We start from the raw sequence: 14,791 nt of genomic DNA on the forward strand, positions 1-14,791 counted from the left end.
TAGGAAGAAGTATAAATAAAAAAGCTGTGTTTTGGCCAGAGCAAGTAGACAAGTTTGTCTGAAACATAAAGTTTCATGTATCACTAAAGATAAGGCTTGTAGTGGTACTTTGAGGACAGATATAATCAAGGTAGATATAATGAATTTGTACTTTATTTTAGAGGCAATGGAGAAAGAGGGAAAGGGTGAAAAGGAAACAATCCTCTTACTGAGTACTTGAAATATAATAAACATCCATGGATATTTTGGTTTAGATCTTTGTAGGCTGGTCCAAAGACTCAGGCTTTGATAAACTCATAAACCATAAAATTCAGGATAAAAATATATAATTTACAATTATCCTTTCCCTATATCTTTACATTTGCCAAAAGATCATAGAAAGACTCTTTGTAGGATATTGAGAACTCTCCGAAATTTCAGGAATACCAACCCACCCACAGTCCAATTTTTTTTCTGCCTTAGGTGATTAGGAAGCCTCCCAGGGAAACAAATCTCATATGTGGCTTCATTGTCCCCTTAAAGGTATGCTGGCTTAGTTACAAATATCATTTCTCTTACAGTAAATACCAGTTTAGTTTACCAAAATAGGTATAGTGGAGTTAAGATAGGAATACTTTATAGAGACATTATATTTACAAAGAGAAAAATAAATCAAAGTTTTTTGACCTTCATTGATTTGCTTATCTTATTTGTTATTTTGGATTTTGTATAAAATAAAGTGATGCTTCTTTCTTCTGGTGAAGTCTCAGTCATATTTGTTAGAAAAATTGCTTTGAGCCTAGAAAGATTTACATGAAGTAATGTTGAATGAAGTGAGCAAAACCAATATATTATTTTACACAGCAACAGCAAGATTATGTGATAATCAACTATGATAGACTTAGTTCTTCTCAGCAATGCAGTCATCCAAGATGTAATCAGCATCCAGAGAGAAAACTATGGAGACTGAATATGGATTGGAGCATAGTATTTGTACCTTTTGTGTTTGTTTTTTCTTTCTTGGGTTTTCTTTTTTAACCTTTTGATCTCATTTTTCTTGCAAAGATGACAAATATAGAAATATGTTTAAAACTATTGTGCATATTTAACCTATTTCTTTAGATTTCTTTCTGTCTTGGGCACTGGGGAGATAGGGGAGAGAGGGAGAAAAAATTGGAACACAAAATCATACAAAATGAATATTGAAAACTATCTTCACATGTGTTTGGAAAAATAAAATATTATTGGGGGAAAAGAAAAAAAATCTTTGAAAACTCTAATATATAATTATGAATAAATGTTATAGTTTTTGAGTAAGCATCATCAAAGATATTAGCATTAGTTACATACTTAGCCACTGACAAGTTAAAATAAAACTATAGAAGCCTTTCAAAAAAGACTGAAAATATGTTCACTTCTGTCTCACTGGTTTCTCAAAAGATGATATTAGTACAACTAGGTTTAAATAAATCTAATTCATGAAAACAAGAATTTACAAAACAGAAATACTTATCTTAGAAAACTCTTCCCCAGAAGATTTCTTAAACTAGTCGGTAAATTTAAACTAGTACATTTGAAATGTGATTTATGGGAAAAGCATAAGGATACCATTTAAACTTCTTAGAACTGGGGAGTTTTGGTTCCTAGGGAGTAGCAGAACTTGTCCACTTATTGAAATTTGTGTTCAGTCTTACAGAGTGCCAAGTACTAGAGGATACTCAGACAACACGCAATCCCTAAGCTTCTTTCTGGGTTTAAGATAGATTCGCTTGGAAGTTTCATTAACTTTCTCCTGCTAATAACATGTTAATATTATCTATTGTAATTAGAAAAAAAAAACAGGTTTATGTCCTATAAACTTCATTTTCTAGTAGTGTGTGAATAACTACATCTCATCTTTTCTGAGTTTGTTTCCTCATATCTAAAATGGAGATGATAATATTTGTGTTCATAAGATTGTTTGGGGGCATAAGTCGAAGGAATACATGTGAAAGTTTTATGAATTACAGTGATGTGTAACTTAACATATAATGATAATTCTTCCACATATATACATATGGGTTATATATATATATATATATATATATATATATATATATACATGTGAGTTACACATAGCTTAGGGTAGTCCAAAAATTCAGGCTATGGACTAGAATACATTGAAATTCTCATAAATACATGCAGACATAGGTATGTGTCTATATACATAAACACATATTTGTGTATGTATGTTTATGTATATATATTATATCTAGTTTTTAATTGTAAATAGTAATATATATACATATATATATGTAAACATTATTATTTACAATTAGAAAATATGCATCACATAGCAGATAAAGGGCTTGGAGTCAGAAATACTAGCTGGATTCAATTTCTGACTCTTGACAATAGCCACCGAATGACCATAAGCAAGTCACTTAAATTTTCTGAGTCTCAGTCTCCTCATCTGTAAAACTGGGATAATGATGTTTAATTTTGCCTCATGCATAGGCTGTTCTCAGGTTCGAATGTGATTAAATAGGGAATGCCCTTTGATTTATGCCATTTACTGGTATGGTGTGTGTTGCTATTTCCTGAGACTTGGGAAAGATGGAAAGAGATATAACAAAGAGGGTATGGTGAATGAATATGGAGCAACATTTTCCAGAATAGTGCCTCTCCATTATCTGGTGATAAGGTCGGGAAATGATACTTTTTGAAATGGAATACAACAAAGTGTTAACGTAAAATTAATGAACTTGGTCAGTTGGAGAACTAGCCTTCTCCAGGGATAAGGGGTTGATAAAACTTTTCAGTTTTCTAAATCTCAGAAATTGGTTGTTCTCTCAAAAAGGAAGGCATCAGTTTAAAATATAACTAATATCAGATAAGCTATAATCCTCAAAAGAGGAACCCTGTATGGGAATGCTGTAAGGATAGAGGATTTGGTGAAGGGACTGATAAAAAATACTGAAAAAGGAAAAGGGAATGAGATCTTGTCAGTATTTAATCTAGTACTGTCCATAAGAGGCTGATACTGAATCTTACAAACAAACAGAGCCTGAATGAGACATTGTATGCCCCAAGCAAGGTTGGATAGGTTGAATCCCTGTCTTTCTGTTTACTGGAAAGTTTAACCTTCACTATTAAAATGTGAAATTTGTCTTATCAGAAAATAAATACTCAGGTGCCAAGGAAAGAACTGTTAAAAGTGTGTTTATCTCTAAGATATCAGTCTTAAAATTTTGTCTTCTTGATGTGCCGATGTTTAGATTGCTTCCTAGTTGACTACCTATCTTGCCTCTTTAGTCCTTAACTTCTATTTTCTCTAGTCTCCAACCTTTATCATAATGGGGATTAAATAACTTCTGATGTCCAACTCTCCTTACTTTGATTTTGTTTTCATTAAGTAAACTTCTGATGATCTGTTTGATTTCCCAAGAACTTTGATCAGAAGGTGAAGGATGGGCTTCTGGGTAGTGAATATAAGTATTCTGTATCATTAAAAAGGAAAGCCTTCTTTTACTACCCAGTGATAAATTAATAAATTGACATTCTCGTTTAAAATGTAGTATGTCTTGGGAGTTGGTTTACACTAGATGAACTGACAAAATTGAATTTGTGAGACTGTTAAACCGAATTCCCAACCTTGAACCTGTCATTTTAAGCTAACCCATGAGATTCAGCTGGTTTGTCTCTCTCTTTACTATCCAACTTTTTAACTTTCACATTGGGATATAGAAAATTGGACAGAATGACAGGATTATAGTCTTTGGAAATCATCGAAATTAATGTCAAACTGCTCAGGGAATGGCTACCCTGAAATCAAATTAATTGGTACTGGGAGACCCTTTCCTATTGGCATTTTGTTCTTAGTGATGCCGATTTTCCTGTTATTGGCAACCAGACTGCATCTCAGTTTTATACTTCTGAGACACTGAGTACTTAATCAGTTTTTCCTTTTCGTCAAACAACAAGAAAAGTTTAAAAGATGAGGAACAGGTATCTAGCATCTTGCTTGCCTTGAGTAAAAATATTGAAAAAAGTTTTGCAATTTATGAAAGACTATAACCATTATTTGTCCTTCCCTTGGGATCAGTAGTAAAATATCTATAGTTAAACAATAAACACTCCCTCAATGGTATCTCATTCTAGTAAATTGAATCTTCCCTCAAATTATAATAAATAAGATTAGTGTAATGATGACATTTCAAATTGAGACTAAGGAGTCACAGACCAGAAAATGGTAATGACTAATTTAACATCCTGCACATAATACATTTGTCAGGGAAAACCTAACCCACATGCTCAGAATTTCAATATTCTTTTTATGATAACCATCCAATGTCTGTATTTAGTTATGATGCCAATTTGTTTTTTCATGTAATATTAATAACACATAAAATAAGCCCTTACCTACTTTTCTGAAAGGCCAACAGTAAATACTGAATTATTTTTAACACTTGTCAATAACTTGATTCAGAAACCTATATTTTACTTCTAAAGCTTGTCCATATTCAAAAGAATCTTGCATATTCCAACTCTTTACCAAAAATCTTCCTCTTAACCTTAGTGAGGTTACTATGTCTAGTATCAGTGTAGAAGCTAGTCTTATTTTATGTAAATGTTCTTTGGTTTTAGGTTTTAGGAACCTTACTAATCTGTCTTGATAATATCCCATAGCTTCCAGTTTCACAGGTTAATTAGATATGACATTAATTATTTGTTATCTAAAGGAAGGTCCACTGCTCACTTCATTTTCATAAAGTCAATTCATGAATGATGAAGAACATTATTAAACCAATAGATTTTAGGTAATGTTACAAGGGCAAATATGAGAAAAGATAATGAAAGAGAGACAGTCAAAGAATAATACATAACTGTAGTATTACATGGAAATCTAATTAATGCTAACATAATATTTGAACACAACTACTAGTTCTCATTTTTTAATATCTCTTTGACCCTAGCCTCCTAAAGTCTTTAGATTCTTTTAAAACACAGCTTTGGTGGCTCATTATATTTGAGGTATTTCCTAATCTGCCTAATTATTAACAACTTTCACCTACTTGAAATTATTCTATATTACTTCATATGTTTTGTATTAAATTGCTTTTATTTTGGGGATGAGCATGCATAACATCCTCTTCCACTTATAATTATATAAGCTTTTTAAGGGCAATGACTATTTCCTTTTAGTTTCCTGTTTGTTTGTTTGTTACCAAACCCAGTATTTTGCACATAATAGGCATTTAATAAATGTTTGTTAAGTTGAACTGACATATATGTGTATATATATATATATGTTTATATCTACACACATACATATATAATACATATATAAAGATACACACATATTTACATTTATATGTTAAATTGAACTGACATTTGTGTGTGTGTCCATACATGTTTTGCTCAAGACTGTCAGATGAGGATATTTTCTTTGCTGGTCTACTCACCTCCATATCTGACAGACTCATAAATAGCAGAACAATAGCAAAGAAGGACAATTAGCAAACACATTTTTTTTTCCTGGCAGAAGGGCTTTCTGGCTGAGTCCTAGGGGCTGGCAAAACAGATCCTCTTTTCGTATCCAAGAAAACATAATTAGCAGGGTTCTTGAAGAAATTTTGTGAGAAAATTCAGGCAATTGCTAGTGTAGTTCAGGAGCTATCCTGTGAACTTTGTTCTTGTGGAGTATCAATTGTTTCCCTTAAAGCTAAATGATCACAAGCTCTGTGCAATGATAATCTAGGTTGTGGATTTAAAATAAATGATTTCCCATGTTCCTTTTAACACACATTCAAAACTATATCTTAGTTCTAGTATCTACTTTGAAGTGATTTTTTTTTCTTTCAGAGTTTGGTTGCCCTTTACATTTAAGTTGGTGTTTCCTGTCACAAAATTGGGATAGAATTCTTTTAATTTTTTTTTTCATGAAATTTTCTTTTGCGCTAAAGTACAACCAAGTTGGAGAAGTTTATGTTTGCCAATATTTTCAAAGCCAACATCTCATTTGTATTTGTTAGTGAGTAACTCTGGGAGAGAGAGACAGAGAGAGAGAGAGAGAGAGAGAGAGAGAGAGAGAGAGAGAGAGAGAGAAACACAGAGAGACACACACACAGAGACACAGAGAGTCAGAGATAGACAGCAGACAGAGACAGAGACAGACAACAGACAGAGATAGAGACAGAGACAGAGAGAAATTTGGATGACTTATTCATACAAAGATATGATTGTCTCATTGTTTTTTTAATTTTCACAGGCTATGGACAGATGTCAATTTAATTGAAGAAGATAACAAAAAAATTAAAGTCATGCAGTGAAAGAATGTTAAAGTGAGCAAATATTTTAAAGACCATTTAATCTAAGTATCATTTTACCAATTTTGCAAATGTTATCCAGAGATGTTATGATACTTTGGAGAAGCACTTGAAAGATCACTGGATTTGGAGTCAGAAGATATAAATTTTAAGTCCAATCCTGACACTTAACAATCCTGTGATGATGTGCGGAAAAAAAAAAATGAAGAAGAAGGAGGAGGAGGAAGAGGAGAAAGTAATACTATATAAATTATGCATTCTAGCTTAACTGTATTCTCTGTTCCCCAATTTGTTCTCTCTCCTCTCTCTGTACCTTTGCTCACAAGTGCTTAGAATAGACTATATCATTTCTTGTCTCCATGCTCTTGCTTGTGCTGTCTATCTCCCATGCTTAAGCTACCTACCACTGTTTCTATTTGTGGGGTTCCCTTTTCCTTCATTTAACTTAGATTTTATCTCCTCCTTGAATACTTCTTTGAACCCTTCTCCAAGGGACAGTGATCTCTTCAGCATCAATTTCTTTCTTATATCTTTGTATCCCCAGAAGGTAAAAGCAGTGCCCTTTCTAGAAGAAAGTAAACTTAATAAATATTCTTTGAACTGAATGCAAGCAAGCATAAATTCTTCAGGTCACATATCTAGTCAATTGTAGACTTTGGTCTAAAATTTAAATTTTCTGATTCCCTGATCTAGACCATTCTATTTCTATTGCCTTTATCATGATTAAAAAAAAAACTCTCTTGATTTTAGGTTTTATAAAAAAAAGTACATGATCTTAAGTAATAGTACCAATTACTGTTATGGGGCCAGAACTCTTGTACTTAAAACAAGGATTCTTATACAGTGCTAACTCAGTGGAGTTGATAAAGACTGTTATGCCACAGTTCTCAGTTTCCATAATTATCCTGACCCAGTCCTGACTCATTTTCTCTGCTTCAGTTATAATAATCAACTCAAAGTTCAGTCCTGCAAAACCTTCCCTCCCTCTTTATCAGAATATTTGATAAGTATAATTTGTTTTAGAAAATCAGAATGCCTCTCCCCATCCCAAACTACTGGAATGTCAGATACCACCTTATCAAGATGCCTCTCACCATCTCCAGAGTTCCTCCCCCCATGGCTCCCCTTACTCTGTCAGAAGAGGATTCCAGAGTTCCATTCCAGCTCTTAGCACCCTGACTCTGCCCCCACCTCAGTCTGCCCCCTGAGTCTGAGCCATGTGTATATAGGTCATTGAGAACTCTTATTGTTTGCTGGATTCTTGGAGACAATAGTCTTATTCAGCCCTGGAACCAAACCATGGATCCATTTGGTCCCAGTAAATCTCTCCCATTAAATAAATTATTAAATTGTTCTCTAATCTCTATCCTGACTCAGTTTCTCTGGGATTATAAAACAACTGTTAGCTAGTTTAGCATGGTGATTAATAGTTCTCTAGTTCAGCACATGTACTTAGTACTTAATATAGTTCTACAAGATTTACACCTATAATGTTGTAATTATAATAGAGTATATAACAGCCAGCAGGGACTAAGAGACAGATTCATTCCATTGTCTACCTTTGTAGTGGCTGGAGGCTGAAACACAAGCCCTAGGACTCAGAGACATTCACTCCATCTCACAACAATGTGGTGCCTGCTCTGTCCTCCTGCACTTCCCCCACTGAGACCAAGGCTGGTCTGAAAGGCCTCTAAAAAAGCTAGCCCGGGCCCCAGGTAAGGAACACTTTGTGAAGGAGACAATAAAGAATTTGGACCTTAACACCTGGCTATTCTTGTGGTGATTAATCTACTGAAACAAAAGCTGCTCCAAGACCCCCAGAAAACTAACAAGAACATTACAAATTACAGATACCCAAATGGTATTGATTAGCTTAGTAAAGCAACAGAATATGCCATAGAATCTTGCTTAATACATGGAACCACAAATCTGGCAAACATCCCAATCATTCTTCTACTAAAGACCAGTTTTAGGTTTTTTGGGGGAACTTTTAATGTCTTCATTGAAATGTTGAAAATTTCAAAATGGAAAATGTGCATGTAGATTTTAATTCCAAAACAAATACCCTAATCTAATTATATGGAATTTTACAATTACATTTTAATAAATGTTTAACCCTGTGAAATGTCTCATGATACCAAGAACCAGATGACCCTTATCTTAAAACTCTTCTATTTATAATACTGTCTCAATCTTGCCATCAATTGAACCACTCAAGTGAAGCCACCCTTTCCAATATAGCTGATAAATTCTTAGTTGGCAAATGTCATGACTGTTATTTGATTTTTATTTTTCTTTCCTTATGTGACATTTGAATATTGCTGTTCTACTGAATATTCTCTATTCTGTGATTTTTCTGATGCTCCTCTTTTGGCTCTACTTTTATATATTTAGCCACTTCTTTTAAGGTTTCCTTTTTGGTTCGTTATTCATGGCATCCCTCCAAATGTATTGTGCTGAGGTTTGGAATAGATCCTCTTTTCTTCTCTTAATACTCTTTAATTTGGTGCTTTTATCATCTCTGATAGATTTAATTACAATCTCCATGAGGAAAATTTCTGGATCTATATATCCAGTTTTATTTGCCCTCCTGAATTTTAATCCCACATTGCTAACTGCTTACTATACATTTCAAACTAGATGTCCAATCAGCATCTCATATTCAAAACAGTTACTTCCTTCCTTCCCTCCTTTCCTCCCTCCCTTCTGCTTTCCTCCCTCCCTCCTCCCTCCTTCCCTCCCACCCTTCTTTCTTTCTTTCTCTCTTTCTTCTTTCTTTCTCTCTCTCTCTTTCTTTTCAAAATCTATCTCATTTGCTCACCTTCTTTTATTTCTGTTGATGGCACCATCATCTTTCTAATATATTAGATTTACATCCCACCATTATCCTCAACTCCCTTTTTTCACACCATATTTTCAGATCTTTTCTAAATTTTGTCCCTTTTTGCTTTGTTTCTATCCCTTTTCCTCTACTCACATGGCTATCGCCATGGTTCAGGCCCTTGTCACCAATCATCTGAACTATTTCAAAAGCCTCCTAATTAGTCTCTCTGACTCAAGTCTCTCCATTCTCTAATCCATTGCCACAATGATTTTACCTAAAGGATAGGTCTGACTATATCATCCTTCTACTCAATAAATCCAGTGCCTCTAAATTGAAATGAAAATTTCTTAGTTTGGCACTTAATGCCCTTGAGAAATTGTCTTTGTTAACCTTCCTATACTTACTACATATTATTCCCTTCTGGGCAATATATAGGCCAGATGAAATGGCTTTCTTTGGTTGTTTATTACACATCATTTTCTTTCTACCACCTCTATGCCTTTGTACTAGCTGTCCCTCATGCCTGTAAAGCATTTCTTTCTCAATTCAATCTCTTATAATCCCTCTTTTCCTTTAAAAGATAGAGCAAATGAAACTTTCTATATGAAGTATTTCACTGTTCCTTTCAATTCCCATCTATTTATTTCATTTGTTTTTCATATATACTTATATAAGTAAGCTTACATATTATATATTATATATTATACTTATTTGTACATGTTATCTCTCTGATAAAATATAAGTTCTTTGATAGCGTTTTTTCCTGTTTCCCTAGAATTTAGCATAGTACCTAATGTATATTAAATGGTTTTATAAGTATTAATTGATAGATTGATCCATATAAATCCATCATGGAGAGAACCCAGTATAGCTCAGAGTTGCTGTAGACTTGTGCTTGCTTGAATCTATTACATCCATATTGGAATCTATAACTAAAAAGGATTTTGCAAATCACCTAATTCAGATTATATCTAGGTCTCAATTAGTGTCAAACCAGAACCCTCTGAAATGGTAGCATATTTCAAATACCCACTATATAGTTCCATTGGGCTGGAACCAATGGCCATATTTCACACAATTATAACTTCAAATATGAGAATTGGAATACATGTGACTACTTCAGAGAATCCATTTTTTTGCACTAATTGAAATTCACTTGTGCTAATTTTGCAGAATGGGAATCAGTGTTCTAGAGTGAATAGACAACTTGGCCAACATCACACAAATAGTAAATAGAATACAATTCTATACACATAAATGAACTATACCAATACCACATGAGATGACTGGCTTAGTGTTCCATAGATTGTCTATTTTAAAATCCCCACAAAATAGAGATGCATATGTTGGACATATCTAAAGCAGGGAGTTTGACCAGCATGTTATGATGTACCTTCCCACTCCCAGAGCTATGATTCTCTTATTTTATTACAGAGGAAAGTAAGATAGCAGATTTTTTTCTTCCGTTATCCCATAGTTCATAGAATCATAGTTGTAAGACTGAAATAGAATGCAGATGTCATAAAGCCCAATATTTTCATTTTTATAGATGAGGATAATGACACTGAATTAATACAAATATCTTGCTCAACGTATTTTTGGTAATGAAATTACGTAGGTGCAACTTTCTTGTTCAATATTATAAAATAGCTTTGATTTTATTGGTTTGAATTTTCCCTCCACTGATACAAATCACTTCTTCCCATACTTCAGTAGTTATTTCTGAGAGTTACTATGATTTTTCTCCCTCTAAATAACCAAATTAGGTCACTTGATGTTCTAAGAGCAGAGAATCATATATTTTAAAGTTAGAAGTAACTTTTAAAGTTGCTAGTTAAGGACTTCTTGGCAAGATACACATGCAATTACTCAGTACATACAAAGATTACCAAAGACTTAGGAGTCTTAAGCTATTTGCTCTGCTACTTTTCTCATATATATTTGTCTTATTTATTTATTTTTAGAAATCAGGATTTCTACCTTTAAATTTTATCTATAGTCTTACATATTCTCACATATTATTGCTACACTATCATTGTGTTGAGAGAAACCAAAAATTTAATACTATGCTTGGCAACAAGTAACCAAAGAAATGATTCAAGCATTGTAAATAAAAACTCAACCAACACTGAAAACATTATAAGTGATCCAGCAGACCTATACACACTGTAGAGTAACTGGTCTTAAATGAAGCAGGCCTTAGTTCTCCATAAAATACAAATAAAATCTAATGCCAAAAGAGTTTTAACAAACTCCTCTCTTCTATACTAGTTAGCTCACCTGAATGGATTAAGTACAGAACAAATCAGAAAATCTTCAAGAAATCCCTTGAGCTGGGCAAACTGTGGGTTGGAAAATGAGTCCAAATATATCATGGGTCAAGAGAATTTAGGGATATGTTTCCAGTTAATTTATTTGATGTGAGAGGTGATTCTTATAAAACATTTAACCAGGAGACAGTTAAAACAAATCTTAGTGGAAAATATTGAAGTTTGTTAAGTGCTGTGGAAGCTAGTTTTTGGTCACATTGGTGAGAAATTTTGCATCCAGAAGAAACTAATTAATGAAGAGATTGTAATGGGAAACAGAGACACATTCTCTGTACTACCACCAGTTTATATCCAGAGCATTTCTCACTAAAATTCATTAGTTTCTTGTACAATCTACTGAGAGTCACATACTGAATTCTTTGTGAACATCATAAAATGTGATCATCACAATTGGTCATCTTTCTAACCCTTTACTAGACTGTCTGATTTTTTACAATGAGATAATAATATACTCAATCAACGTTTGCACCCTGACCATTATAAAAAAAAATCTTTTCAGTACATTTATTAATTTAATTGGCTTTGTCAATTTGTCAAAAGTGGATTGGTCCAATGTTATTATTTTTTTTCATTAAAGTTTTGAACAGAATATGATACACAACTTAATAAAGTTTTTTGAGGACAAGGATTATTTTGTTTTTATCTATCTTTTCATATCTAGTTCTCTTATCTTCAAAAGACATTACAGATGAACAACAAATTAGACTCAAAGTTAAGCAGGAGGAGGACAGTGATTTGCTATGCTTTAAATATGTTACAAAACTTTTATTTTGTTATTTTTTATATATTTTTATTGTTCAAAAATCAACTTGTCTACTTATTTTTATGATTATTTCTTTAAAACTTTGAGCCCCAAATACTTTTTCTTCATCCAGACCATCCCCTACTTATTGATATAGCAAGCAATATGATATGCATTTTATAAGTTAATTTACATAAGATATATTTCCATATTAGGAATTTGCAAAAAAAGCAAGAAAACTTAATTTTTAATAGTATTTCATTTTTACAAATAAATGCAAAGATAGTTTTTCAACACTCACCTTTGCAAAATCTTGTGCTTCAAATTTTTCTCTCTCTTTTCCCCTCAAAACCCTCCCTAAGACAGCAAGCAATATGATATAGCTTAAGAATGTGCAATCAAGATAAGTTTTGTTTAATTGACTTCCATTTGCACTTAGAGTTCAATTCTTCTCTCTCTCAAGTTGGATATCATTTTTCATCATGAATACTTTGAAATCGCCTCAGATTCTTTTATTGGCTAAAATAGCTAAGTCTTTCATGGTTGATCATCCTTGCAATATTATTGTTACTTTGTACAATGATTTCTTGGTTCTGCTCACTTCACTCTCCATCAAATCATATACGTCTTTCTTTTTAGATTTTTCTTAAATTATTCTCTTCATTTTTTCTTATAGCACAATGGTATGCCAACATAGTCACATACCACAACTTGTTCAATCAGCCCCAACTGATGATAACCATTTCCTAATCTCCTTAATTTCTAATTCTTTGTCATCTGTAGAGGGCAGGTATTGAGTGGGTCCAGGAATGAAAAGAGTCCAGTAGAGGTACAGCTTGGGACTTGCTCTCTGGAAGGACTCTGCTCCAGGAATTGGCTTACTAACACCTTAACAATGAATGAAAGACATACTCTAGATAAATTTAGGATAATCTTGATGAAGAATACATGTGACTATGTATTTACAACTATACTATTTACAACTGTTTTGACAAATATCTTCTTATTCATAGTTCTGTTATTGACAACACTTATAATAGATATCTTGTTATTGCTAATTAAGGTGGAATTGAATGTCAAAGTGTGGTTTATGCATTAACCCTGGGGGGTATATAGCATCACCTGGAGGTATCTAGTATTAATGTAACACTAGTTTAAAAAGTATATAAACCCTGATACTTAGATTAATAAATGGAGATTGCAAAACCTAACTTCCACCTGTCCTCAGACATTCCTTCATACTCTCGGTATTCACTGGAGCTGGACTCCAATAGTCACCATAAAAAAGAACTGCTTTATCATTTTTTTGTATCTATAAATCCTTTTTCTTTTTCTTTGCTCTCTTTAGAATACAGATCTAGTAACAATATTGCTTAATCAAAGGATGTGCATAGTTTTTTTTTTTCCTTTATTAAAGCTCTTTATTAAAAAAAAAATTCATGGATAATTCTTCAACATTAACCCTTGCAATACCTTGTGTTCCAATTTTTCCCCCTTCCCTCTTCCTCCCCCAGATGGCAAGTTGTCTAATATATGTTAAACATAGTAGACATATATGTTAAATTCAATATATGCATATATATTTATACAATTATCTTGCTGCACAAGAAAAATCAAATCAAACCAGAAAAAATGAGAAGGAAAATAAACTGCAAGCAAACAACAACAAAAAGAGTGAAAATGCTATGTTGGGATCCACAATCAGTTCCCACAGTTCTCTCCCTCTGTGTAGACAGCTCTCTTCATCACAAGAGCATTGGAACTGGTCTGAATCATCTCATTGTTGAAGAGAGCCAAGGATGTGTATAGTTTTATAGCCATTTGGAAATAATCTGATCATGAAATCATGAAATGATTGGATCATTTCACAATGTTGGGAAATGCACACCAATAGTGCATTAGAGTCTCTGTTTCCTCATATTTTCCATCAGCATTTGTCATTTTCCTTTTCTGATGTGTTAATGAATCAGATATGTGTGATATGGTACTTCAGAGCTGTTTTAATTGATGTTTGTCTAATCAGTAGTGATTTAGAGAATTAAAAAAATATATGACTGTAGATAAGTTTGATTTGTTCTTCTAAAAGCTGCCTCTCCTCAACAATAGCTTTTATTTTATTTTAAAAAAATGACAGTTCTCTATATAATGGAAAAATAAGAACTTTAACAGAGAAAATTAATTTTTTTTCATGTTATTTTATTATCTATGATTTTGTTCTTTTTATTCAGTAATTTAGTTGGGCCCAATTCTTTGTGACTCTGTGGACCATAGCATGTCAGGCACTACCTCTTGAAGTCTACATAATTTCATGTTTATTGTTTCCATAACATTTCTTCTTTCATTCTCTGCCATCTCCTTTTCTTTTTGCTTTCAATCTTCCCCAACATAATGGTATTTTCCAATGGAATCTGTCTTCTCATTATATAGCCAAAACATTTGCACTTTAATTTCAGCATTTGACCTTGTAGTAAGTATAATAAACTAAATTCTTTAAATATTAATTGATTTGATCTTTGCTGTCCAAGGCACTTTCAAAAGTCTTTTGCAGCACCACAATTCAAAAGTATAGATAGATTCTATCATGCTTAAATTTTCTTATAGCTCAACT

Source organism: Sarcophilus harrisii, chromosome 2 (assembly GCF_902635505.1).
Source record: "Sarcophilus harrisii chromosome 2, mSarHar1.11, whole genome shotgun sequence".
In the NCBI taxonomy this organism is placed as follows: domain Eukaryota; kingdom Metazoa; phylum Chordata; class Mammalia; order Dasyuromorphia; family Dasyuridae; genus Sarcophilus; species Sarcophilus harrisii.